The 11,038-nt window shown below is 41.2% G+C and overlaps 1 pseudogene; it reads right to left on the reverse strand.

Moving 5' to 3' along the window:
• Positions 1-650: 650 nt before the first annotated feature.
• Positions 651-8,715, reverse strand: LOC130112104 (uncharacterized; annotated as a pseudogene).
• Positions 8,716-11,038: the final 2,323 nt, after the last annotated feature.

The raw sequence follows: 11,038 nt of genomic DNA on the forward strand, positions 1-11,038 counted from the left end.
AAGTCACCAGATTCTGCTGTGCTGGGAGAAGATCAACAGCCCAAAGCTTCCTGTTCTCTCCCACATTTGTAAGGTCTGTTGTCAAACCTGGGGTCGGGGCAGACACGGGATGAGGAGAGTCTGAAAAGAGGGAATCATATTAGTATTACAATGATACTTTTTACTGGCTTCACTAATTGATCATCTCTTACCATTTGCTGCCTCAGAACTCCACCCATGTACATCAACCCAGAACACAGAACTCCACCCATATACAAAGAATATTCTGATTTAAACCATTGTCCAGGATGTTATATGTTACTGCACATGGTTCAAAGTAGTGTATGTACACACAGGAAAAAAAGTATTTCGGTGTTTAAAAAAAAATAAAAGGAACGAGCTAGTGCAAAATATGCTCCTAGAAATGATCTTAAACATTACTTATGTATATTATGAAACTTCTACTCATCATTCTTTTCTCCTTACATTCCACTCCCTCACCGGTCTGTGACATTTCCTCTGATTCAGTGGGCGGCTGTGCCTGAAGTAAAGAACTTCAAATCACTTGAGATGTCTTTATGACCACGAGAAGATCAACAATTGAAAGAAAATGAATGTGAACGAAGGTAGAGAAGTAAATTACCCAGTGTCATCTGCCCATTACAGTCCAACTATAGCCGGACATCCGTGTCCACCATTTTTTGTATACTGCCTTGGGTTTTCTTATTGCATGTAGTGTTGTAGTGATGCAGTATGTTGCGCATCATGAAGATGTATGCAGATGGACTGAGTGTGTTCATGAAGAAGTTATTTTGCTTTAATTCAGAAAATAGTTGTTCTGCACATTGGCTGTTTACCCAACCAGCCAGTTGAGGGACAAGGTCAGTTTTTGGAAGAGCATCTCTGGCATCCTTGGTATTCCTTTCAGGGACGATGTCGTGTAGGGCATAGCGATCTGATGATCCTGTGAGTGGGTGGCTGTTCTGTTCAGCGTTCGTCTTTTCAGGCTTGAGCCAAGGTAAGTTCACTTTGAGCTTGCTCTCCGCAGCCAACTGGATGCTCTCTGGCGTTGCTTCAGGAAGACGCCCTCATATGGTTAGAACGGCAAACTTTGTGGCTCCCTCAAGTTGGTATGGCTTGCTAAACCTCTTGTAAAGTCATACATTGAAATGTTTGGGAAGTGTTTCCAGGATAGAAGGATATCAGCATAGTCCCCGGGACTTTCTGCTCTTAAATTCGATTTGATTGAGTAGACGACCGCACAGGGGCATGTGACTACTGCCCAACCACCTGAAGAAAACACTTCAGTGAGGTGACGAGAGTACTGACGTGTGACAGTAATGGAAAATAACTGACACCGATTAATTAGTACGATAGTGCATTATACATGGAGTTTGATTTAGTCCTGTGGCATAGTGGTTATGCTTGCTATTAAACTGCTTACAGTATAGCTATTGCCTTATTAGTATTCTTCTGGCAGAGGGTCTGTTTTATCCCTGTTTTAGCTCAGGCCTGCGTTGCAAATATAAATGTTCTTAAATGATTTGCCTCATTAAATAAAGGTTAAATAAATACATGCATCTCTTTATATTAACCATATGACACTGTTATGTTAAAGACTTATGATTAGAAAGACTCATAATACATTATCTTACCAGAGGCTCCCCAGACCTTCTGAAACACCTTGTCATAAGAGGGTCTGTTCTTCATTTCTCCCCGAAGTCTTAAGACAAGGTCCATCTTCGAGCCTTTTGAGTCAAGCCCACACTGCTTGCACAACTGTTGAACCATGCCCACCTATTATTTCAATGCAAAAGGAAATCAATAGTCCCACAACAATATTTTGCTAAATTTACAACATTCTTAATTCCTAATTACTTTAACTAGCTGTTACCCTGAGGTTAGTCTGAATGTCTTCAAGCCTCTCCTCGGTTATTGCCAGATCAGCCACTTCCGAGGACTGCCTTGGTCCATGGAGCTTTGCATATTCCGTGTCTAAAACGGTGGCATCTTTCCTGGTCTTTGGACCAATCCAAGGGGCCCAGTTGTGGTATGAGGGAGAAACCACAAAGGGGTTCTTTCTGTTGCCTTCGGAGTGGAAAATCATGACAAATAATGTGGACTGATTGAGCATCAATATATTGGAACGGCTGATATATGAGCACAGTGGACCCACAGTGATACATCTAGGCCATTTGTTGACTAAAGAAATATTGAACAGAGACGACTGATTGACAATAAATAATAGCGTTATGAAACATGAAGGAAGATCATTCTGTTACAGTAGTGGATGATCTTGGGGCAATATACAGTATGTGTCCCAAAAATGCTATATTATTTTGTATACTTTGAGTAAAAATTACTCACTTGGTAATAAGCCTCTGCAAACAAGCTCAGAGGTCACAGTCTCCCAAAAGTCCTCTATATCCACATTTCCATCAAAGTCCTCTGGTGGGTCCTCCAGATCTCTTGCTGTAAAATCAAGTATTAAGAAAACATTGTTGAAAAAAAAAAGGTAATTCTAGAATAGGATGAATTTCCATAACCTTACCAGGCATGTTGGAAAGGTCCATCACAACGACTGCTGGATGATATCCACACTTAATGCAGGAATACATGTAGTCGTGCTTTGTGAGGGCTTCAAAGTGCATGTATGCATGAAGCATTGTGTCCTTACTGGGAAATATCTTCTGCTCAGTCTTCTCCAACACTTCAACGGCTCGGCTAACAGCATGGTGGGTCTAGGAAAGTATAGAAGACTCAGTACGGGACATCCTCAAAGGATAACAATACTAAAGCATACCCTCCAAAATGACTGCTTCTTACCTGGAGTGATGTGCGAAGGAAATGCACATATGTAATGTTAACAGAATGTGATCATTAAAATCATGAACACCATCACTCCACTCCTGATATCGATACATCAGGCCAGTTACTGCACGTCCTGCAGTAGGTTCAAATGCCTGCAAAATAAAGTGTCATTCATATTAGATCTACAAATGTCAGTCATATTAGATTTGGCAAGTTCACAGTGCACAGATAAAATTTAGTTTAGGGTTACTTTTTTTAACATTAGTTATGTTTATCTAGGTTACCTTTCTTTTGAGCTCACCTTCTAGAACAGCAGTATATGTGACCTATCTTGCCTTTGGTGTGATCAGCACTGGCTCATCAAGGGCTGTGTTCCCTGCACGCTCTTTGTGGTAGCAGGGCAGGTATGGATTTATTTTTTACCAAGTAATTGACCATCCTCTTGAGACTGGCATCATCGGAGGGTATGCTGGTCCTTCTCCATCTTTTTGTGCACTGCTCTTTTTTTGTCCTTCTTGGTCAATCTCTCCCCCAGCATCACTCTCCGTGGTCCTCACAGTTGTAAATATCTGCCTGTCTATCTGAAAAAGATGCCACTTGGCATTGATTTTATGGAGACAAGATTGTCTTGGTTTGGCACATGGGCCGTGCCAAGTATTCCTTTGGGAATCACAAGCAGCTACTACCCTACCAAGTCTGCTATAATATGAGACTTCTGGCTCAAACACTGAAATATATTTCTTCGAGGGACCCCCCCAGGGACCCCCCCCCCCCATGGTCACCTCAACTGAAAGATGAATGCCTGCAATGCTAGCTCCTTCTTCTCTGTTTAAACAAGTTCTCTTTCTGTCCTCCGCAAACATTTTGGCAGCTACCATTTTAGACAGCACCTCCTCTTGAACATTCACTGGCGTCGTCTAAGACTGGGGGCAGAATTGTAGAGATTTAAATGTTTGGATTCAAATGGGAAAATCCCCCCCCCCCTTGCTGCAAATTCTATATTTGTATTGCATCCCTCCATTTCACAAATGACTTGATGGCTCGCACCCCATGTTTTTGGGGGTTTTTTTGTTTTGTTTTTTTTAATATGGATAGGAGTGCATGGCTTCAAAAAAGATTTTTTGACTGCAAATATCCCATTTTTGGGGTCAACGTACTGGCATGTGAGGTGGTGTTTTTCTGTGGCATCTTCTGCCCTTTTTTGTGCTTCCTCCTGATATGAACCAACAAATTCTTCCTGTTTATTGTGAGCCCACAATGACTGCACTTCACTCTTTCTTGGGGTGAAGTTGGGGTAGCGCATGGCGAGAATGTTGCTGGGGTGGTGAATAGATGTACTGGTGCTGAAAGTGGAGTTGGGGTTGCACATGAAGAAAATGTTGTTGCTGTAAACTGTGGTGATGTTGGAGGAGTAGACTCGGGTGCCGGAGAAAACTGGGCTTCTGGAGAAAACGGGGGAGCTGGAGGAGTAAACAGGGGTGCTGGAGAAGTAAACAGGGGTGCTGGAGGAGAAAATGGGGGTGCTGGAGGAGAAAACGGGGGTATTGGAGGAGTAAATGGGGTGCTGGTGGAGAAAATGGGGGGTATTGGAGGAGAAATGGGGTGCTGGTGGAGAAAATGGGGGTGCTAGAGGAGTAAACAGGGGTGCTGGAGGAGTAAATGGGGGTGCTAGAGGGGAAAACAAGGGTGCTGGAATGAACTGGGGTGCTGGAGGAGAACATGGGGATGCTGCTGGAGTTGTGGGTGGATGTTTTTTGCATGATATTAAATGTTTAATGAGTTGGACCTTCCTCAGTATCGTCGCAGGACAGTAGCAGCAATGAAAATGTGCTGAGGGTCTGCATTTCAAATTGCATTTGATGATGATTCGATCTAAAATATAAAAAAGAAAAAGTTTTATCAGTTGTCTTGTTTAAAATAATCAAAGTGGCTAAGCATACGGCACTCTTGCATAGCTTTGGCATTGTGCACCTTGCATCGCCATGAAGTCAACTTTTCAGTATTAAGGAACAAAATAATATAAGTCCTATTAATAATGTATAAGTCACAAGGTGTTTAAAATGTACTCTGTTGGTAATAGAGTTATAATTTGTTTTACAAAGATATTATTTTTTTTATTTTATTTTATCTTTAAGGTTTAGGGTGCAGGTTAGGGTTAAAGTTTATGGGTAGGCCGTATGAATACACTATTTTGTTTCATATGCCTGCCTTACATGCACCCACGGCCTAAAATAATACATACACAGCTTTGTAGAAGAGTGAGCATAAGTAAGTGAGATGGCTTAACACAGGGCCATAATTAGTTCCATTAAAAAGGAAATGTTTACGTCTGTTTAATACTTTGTTGAGCTGATACAGGTTAAAATTACAGTGTAATAGGCCTACATTAATGAAGAACCATAACACACAAAGAATCTACATACCTTCATGCTGAACTGCCAGACTGATGTGGTTACTTCAATGGTTTTGAAGTTCATTTGGATTATATACTTTGTTGCAGAATGGGCAGTGATAACTTCTGCAACACACTGTGCATCTTTCTACTTTGGGTTTCTTCCCTCATTTTAAGATTGTTTGATGCATCTGTGGAGGTTAAAACACACACACACACACACACGACATATTTCGCACACATGCCGTCCATGGGCTAGGCAAATTATCTTCACATATCAGTGGAGATATTGATATATAATAGACCTGTCAAAAAGAGCAGCTAAATATATGTTATACGCCGTGATAGATCGGCTCATATACCGGAGAACAGCTGTAACCCGGATTTACAGCAACACTCACCAGAATACACCGTCACAAGCTTTCTCTCTCTTGCAGCAGACGATAAATACACGTTATGTTTGCATCCTGTAATGCATGCACGAGCTAGCTCTTATCAAAAAGGAAAAGAAAATGGGCAAAACTGTGAGTATTAAGGACATTTTTCCCCACTAGTATTTACATTAACTAGCCATTCGACATGTTGAATACGATAGCAAACGATAGGCCAGCTAATTTAACAAGGCAGCTGGCTATTTTGCTATAGCTCGCAAGCACATAACGTTAGCTAACTAATGTTAGTGTTAAGTTTTTTTTTGTAAATAATTACTTGAATGTTCTCTTATATTGGTCAGTATTACATTTGGGGTAATGACAGATCCTAGATCAGCCATTAGATGTAACTTTTTCCTCGAGGTTATTCCAATGCATTCTTGTTAGTTATGCTGCAGGGGAGAAGATGAACACTTTTTAAAATTGAAACGACCTTGGCCAGAAAAACACATGTAGCGCCCAACCCCCTACTCTGTGTCTATAGACGCCGTGAAAGGGAATAAACTAGGAAAAATACTATTCTGAATAAGAGTTAACAATACCCAGCAAAATTATGCTTAATGAACTCAACTTATTATTCAGAATGAAATAACTGGACCAGACAACCTCCTTACATAAACAGGTAATGTGCTGAATTTAGGAATGTGAATAAAGTAAAGTTGTGACAGCAGCAATGCAAAATGGCGCACAATTATCAATTATGTCAAATACCACAAAAAAGGAAATGCAAATTAAGAATAATGTGACTCCAGTCAATAGTTGCACAACCAATACCTTTGTGCATCCCAAGTATACCAGTGCTTTTGAGAGGGGAAAAGTATATAATTTATATATATTTCTAAATGTAAATAGAATAGAGTGGGAAAGAATTTGTATAAAGCGAGACCAGGATTATGATATTAGTGTTATATCTATTTAGTGGACATCAGTATAATAGGGGAAAATGTAATTAGTGTACTACTCTAACAATAATACTCGGAATATATCTATATCTATTCCGTCGACAATATGGCACTAGCTGTGAGTATACCTCCAATAAAGCTAACTATCTATGGCTTTTAAATAGACTGGGCCTAATTACTTTGACTGTAAGCAGTACTATAGCAGATACTCTGCTTTAAATGGACCCCTGGGAATGTGTTGGCTGTACCCTAACTGCAATTCGCCTTGCGCTTTAATACAAGTGCACGTACCTTTTGTGGTACAATAATAACATACCCCCAAGTAAAAACAAACACAAAATACCTGTTGCTCAATATCACAAATGCAACAATAGTGGGGGGGCCCACACACTTTACAACACAAATAAAACAACCCCAGAAGCCGGCATAAACAAATACACGTTGCAGGCCTGGTCATTGCTTGGGTGCTTGGTGACCCGCGTGCTACTTGCAATGGGCGAGAAAATAACCGGTTACATTGGTGTTGTCACGATACCAAAATGATGACTTCGATACGATACCTGCCGTAAATACCTCGATACTCGACACTGAACCGAGACCACGGTGAAATGCTAAAATATCTGGGAAAGAGATTAATAATGGTCCAGCTCGGTCTCACTACGGTTTAACTGTCACCAGCTTGTTCCTGTCCTGCTTTTTGAGCAAATTACATTGATAAATTAGTTCTCCAGAGCAAGCATGAGCATAATCTCTTCTGTTCGTTGACATATTTGCTTTTGCTTAACAAGCCACTTTTCTGTAAAATTTAAACTTTTGAACAGTGAACACATTAATGACTGACTGACATGTGCAATTAAAAGACTATTTTCTCCTCTTTATTTAAAAACAAAACAAAACAAAACAAAACATGCCACTACATGGTGCATGCCATTACACTACGGTGGACAAACGTCAGTCAGACAATTAGTCATTTGCAGTACCACTCTCAGTCCGTTTTTGCTGGTTGTCAGGGCAGAATTGTGAAGTATTTGAACTTTAACACTCAGAATAAATACATCAAAATACACTTGGCAAAATGTATTGAGCTACTGGACATGTTTTAACAAAAATAAAATTATTGCTTACCACCTGCTGAGCTTCATAGCTATACTAAAAGAATATTCGTGAACGATGAAATCCCAAATACACTCTCACCCTCTGAATTTCTGGGATATTCTCTCACTTATTTTCTTGACAATCCCTTTGCTGCTTGAAGGTTCTTGGCAAGGAAAACAAGCATGTCAGTGTGCTCCTCAGTCAGCCTAATGCGCCTAGGGCTGCAGATGATGCCTGATGTGCTGAACACTCGCTCTGAAGCACAGCTTGTGGCTGGAACGCACAGGTGCTGTCTGGCAAGATGTGCAAGAATTGGCAAGGTGGCTTTATGGTTCTTCCACCAGGTGAGAGGGTCTTCAGTAGCACTTATCTCTTTCATTTGTTTGTACAAGAGATATTCACTTGAAAGTTGGTCCGAAGGCGACGTGGAAACACTAGCCCCTCCCTCAGCCCTGCTTGCCTCTCCTGACTCCCTCTTTTCAAACTTAATGGTGGACAGTAGACTTTTCAAGTCAGTTTTTATTTTTTTTGCCCCTGTCGCCTGTTGCTGTGCCGGTGTTGTTTGAACCTGACTCATTGATTGTACTGGAGCCTCACTAGATTTCTGCAAAAGATCTGCTTTCACCTCTTCCTCCTTAGTAACAAAAGTGTCCTTAAACCTTGGCTCTAGAAATGTCGCAGTGTTAAGGACAATGTCCAGCAGTCTGCTTTCATACCTTGAGGCAAAGCCTGATCTCATTTTCTCTTTCATGCCACATGCAACAACATTATCGCCATCCTTCTCTTCCAGACAAGAAAATAATTTCCATTTTAGAGGCAGCACAGAAGACAACGTGGGCACCTTTTCTCCACTTAGTGCACCCGTGAGGCTACTTACTGGCTCAAGGACCTCTCTAAGGATTTCTAAGGTTGCCGTATCAGAGTCTTTTGGCATCAGATGCCACTTCCTCCTATTTTCTGCCAGAACAGCACAGACAGCCTGTTGCTGTTCACAGAATCTATCCACCATTTCAAAGGTGGAGTTCCAGCGAGTAGGCTCGTCATGGATAAGCTTTTGCTCAGGTAAGCTTAAGGTCTTCTGCTTGTTTTCCAGGCTCCTTAGCATTTTGCTTGATCTGGAAAAAGCAGACACGGTTGTTCGGAGCCTGGACAAGCATTTTGATACACGGTCCGGGCTTAAAGCCTTGCCTACTGCCAGATGAAGGTTATGCCCAAAACATGGTATCCAATTGTAGTTTTGAAATGCCTTTTTATTGTTAGAGGCATTGTCAGTTGTTATCCCAACCATTTTTGAAAGGTCCAGTTCCCATTTCACCTCCACCATCTCCTCCAGGGCTTCATTGAGACAGTCTGCAGTATGGTCTAAATACAAAGGTGAACATCCTAAGCACCAGGAGTGCATTTCCCAGGTTTCAGATATGTGCTGCACTGTTAACGCCATGTATACATCAACTGCCCTGCTCGTCCATAGGTCAGTGGTACAAGCAACAAAAAAAAAGGCTGACATTTAGTAAGTTGAGTCTCAATAACCTGACTGGTCTCAGTGTATAGCTTTGGGATTTCATTGTTCATGAACTAATTTCTTCCAGGCATATCATATCTCCTGTCCAACTGCTGCGCAAGATTCCCGAAATCCAGGTTTGTCAACTGTATATATCGGCACCTGGTCAAGACAGATAAACTCAGCTACTGCTCTGTTCAATCTCTTTGCATCTTTTGAGTCTTTATCATACTTCCTGTAGCTTTCAAACACAGTTGGAAGGGAACTCTGTCTCAACTGTGTAGTTGCTGATTTTGCTGGCACCTCTTTGTGCATCTGTAAAGGGGGTGGACAAATTAGCCTACTTCAATGTTTCATGAGTTTGATTGTCATGAGTTTGAGTGTCTGACTTTCAGAGACCATAATCTTTATAAGTTTTCTTCATTAGGCTATTCATTAAATAATTATGCAATATAATTATTCATCTGACTAAAAAACCCAGACAATATGCTCAGTAGGACGCAAACCTCCACCAGGTGTATAGAGTAATTTGTGTAGTGTAACAGAATGTTGTTGACTTTGGTGTTATAATATGGTCCTAGCTCCTTCCTTCAAACTTGTCTCCAAAGCCACATGTGATTCCTAGAACAGGAATGCACAACGCCTGTTGACATTTTGATAGACGTATTACGTTGTTCAGAGTTTGACAGACCACTTGTTAGTATCAGAGTGTTCTGGGTGATTGAATAGGTTTTTACAGCCCTGCTGCACATTCCACAGATGACTGATATGTTTCATTTTGATGTCAGGGCAGATAATTGACGGACTGTGATCGGGGTGTGAAGATTATGCGTAATGTGGAAAAAAATGACAAGCAAATATCTTCTACCCCTCCTTGTGGTAGCCCTTGAGAACATGGAATGTAACAAATACTGTAATATCCTGGTTGCCATTGACACTTGGTACTTCACAGCTCCTGATGCCAAAATGATTCAGAATATATCAGCCTGACTCATCTGACCCCAGTGGTTTTGGTGATGAGGAATATTTAGGTGTATTCAGGTTTAATATTTCAGCAATTGGAACAGTTCAATGTTCCCTCTGGAAGGCTGGTCAGGAGAAAAATAGCCTTCACGTTCTGAAGGTCTGTTCTGATGTTGTATTGTCCCTCTGCATGTTGTCAGAGTCATAGACAGTAGCTTAATTAGAGTTATTACAACAAAATAAATTAAAAAAAAACATCGGCCACCGTCACTCATTGGCTTTCAAACATTGGCTGTTGTCTATGGCTTGAGGGATCGGTGTGGTTCTGTGATTAGTGGGGGCAGTGAAGTGTTATTTACCTCATGTAACCAAAACTCGTCCATAATTCAATCTGAGGAAGTCAGGTCTTAGGCACCTTTCACCCCACATATTTGCAGCCCGCATTTCATGTCCCAGTTGCCTACTTTTCAATGATAAGTAGGCATCTATAAGAATCACCTGCACTCAGCTGCCCCACTAGTTCCACTAAAGTTGGATTTGGGTTGTGTGCTATCTTCGCCTGCCGTGCCCTTCAGTTTGACACAATATGTAAATAATGTTATTTTTATCTTCCGCAGCTCAACTGCGACATGTTTGTGCGCTGGCCACTGGAAGGTCATAAAAAAACAAGGCACAGTAGTACTCAAGGCTTTTTCAAATGTTCAATCCTTGTGTGGTATTAGGTTATATTACCATATCTAATTTTTCATTTTCCAGGACATTCCAGGCCAGACTGACACCGGTGACTGTGGCGTTTTCAGGATCATGGTCGGTTATGACTATGGGGCGGTTGTTTTAGTTTGGGTGCTATATCTGACTCACCCAACCCTATTGGCATAACTTGTATTAATTGAAATATCCATATCTGTCTAGTGATTTTGTGTGTGTGTGTGTGTGTGTGTGTGTGTGTGTGTGTGTGTGTGTG

Source organism: Lampris incognitus, chromosome 4 (genome assembly GCF_029633865.1).
Source record: "Lampris incognitus isolate fLamInc1 chromosome 4, fLamInc1.hap2, whole genome shotgun sequence".
Classification (NCBI taxonomy): domain Eukaryota; kingdom Metazoa; phylum Chordata; class Actinopteri; order Lampriformes; family Lampridae; genus Lampris; species Lampris incognitus.